Genomic DNA, 2084 nt, shown 5'->3' with positions numbered 1-2084 from the left:
AATGCTTATAAATTAAAAAATTATCCAAGCCCGACTGACGCGAATGACTTGGTGAGATTAAGCGATTTATCACAATATATATACTTAAATAAAACGGCTGTGTATTCTAAAGATACAGAAGTGTTGATATTATCTCCAGGTCATACAGAATTCACAGTTCGAATTAAAATAAATTTTTATAAAGAAGGGCGTATCGTTTGTATGAGAATAGAACAATGGGGGTATGATATGAATGATTTAGGGTATAATTGGTCATTTAAAATTAACCTCGAAGACCTGGAACAATTAAATCAGTCTCGTAAGGAAGAATATTATCCACTTGGTATCGAGAATGAGTTTTGTGGAGCCACGATTAGTAAACAACAAATAAAAGAATTTAATAAGGGTAAATATAATAATGGTTTTGCCCTTGTTTATCTCATGAAAACAGAAAAAACAGGATTATATATAATAAGTAAGGAAATACAAAATGATTTAACTATGGGAAGATGGGGAGGTGTTTCGTGCCATAATATTATTCTAACATATATTTCTAATACATAAATGACAGCAAGAAGGCTTCAAGAAAATTATCATTTCTGTGTTCAAGCATACCTTCAAGAAAAGGGTATTCGGTATTTTAATAAATATGTTCTACAACATAAGAATGAGGTATTTTCAATAAAAGATTGGCATTATGCTGATGTTGATAAACCGACAACTTTAGATTTAATTAGAATGTTAAATAATGAAAAAATTATAAGGTTAAGAAAAGGTAAGGCTCTTTTAGAAATTCAAAAGAAATTTTATTGGTATCCTGTTGTAAAAAAAATTATTTTGGATACAGGAATAACAAGAAATCCTGATGAATATATGTATAATATTCTATGGGGTGTAAACGATTCAAGTATAGTAAGGGATGAGGAAGGAGTTGAAGAAGAGAGGGAAGAGGAGGAAAAGGAGAAGGAGGAAAGAGAGAATAGAGAGAGGGAGGAAAGAGAGAAGAAAGAGAAGGAGGAAAAGGAGAAGAGAGAGAAGGAGGAAAGAGAGAAGAGAGAGAAGGAGGAAAAGGAGAAGAGAGAGAGGGAGGAAAGAGAGAGAATGAATAAATATCAAAATATGGAAACCAGTGAGATTCAAAAAAGATTGGTGGTATTACAGAAAATAACTCAACCCACCGAGGAGGAAAACAAAGAATTGACAAGTCTATTTGCAATACTTTCGACAAGACTATTAGCATCGACAAGATATGGATTTTAATTCAAGTTTTTTCTTAAATAAATGGAGGAGAGAGTGAAGGCATTTCTAAGGATTCTTTATGTTTTAAAAATTAAGATTCAAATGTGCATGTTGAAAACTAAAAAGGTTTTTGCACTCTGCAGGAATTTTTCTCATAAATAAATGAGTTATTGTCTCAAATGTAAAAAGAAAACTAATACTAAAAATATTTCATATATTAAAAGTAAAAATAACAGGGTTATACAAAAAGGTATATGTTCGGTGTGTGGTTCAAAAAAAAATCAATTTATCTCCAAACACAAACTCGGAGGAGATATACAAAAGTTTTTATCAGGAAGTAAATTTACAACTACTGGAATACCAGGGGAATTACATCTTCCAGGTTATTCTTTCTGTGGTCCAGGCACAAACTTAGATAAAAGATTAGATGAGGCAGACAATCCTAAATCCTGGAGTAAACCAATCAATAGAGTTGATGAAGTGTGCATGAGACACGATATTGATTATGGGAATACCACAACGTTGGAAGAAAAGCATGAAGCCGATAGAGAAATGTTGTATAATTTGTCTCTGATACAAAATCCAACCTTGAGAGAAAAAGTTGATAGGTTCATCGTGAAGAAGATGATTAGTGCTAAATTGAAACTTGGACTTGGAAATTCAAAAACTTATAGGCTCTAATGATGCCATTAAGACTGAAGAGCAATTAGCTGATGAATTACATAAACCAATATTCACAAAGTTTCAGAGAAGGAAAGTTTATTCCAAGGAAGTTGATTATATCTGGTCTGCTGATTTGATTGAACTCAATAATGATAAGGGGTACAAGTATGCTTTAACCGTTATTGATTTGAGGAGTAGATATG

The sequence above is a fragment of the Eptatretus burgeri genome, chromosome 10 (genome assembly GCF_056783735.1).
Source record: "Eptatretus burgeri isolate ZD-2024b chromosome 10, Ebu_testis_v1, whole genome shotgun sequence".
Lineage (NCBI taxonomy): Eukaryota > Metazoa > Chordata > Myxini > Myxiniformes > Myxinidae > Eptatretus > Eptatretus burgeri.
The sequence above is the reverse complement of the archived record's forward strand: the minus strand, read 5'-3'. Positions refer to the sequence as shown.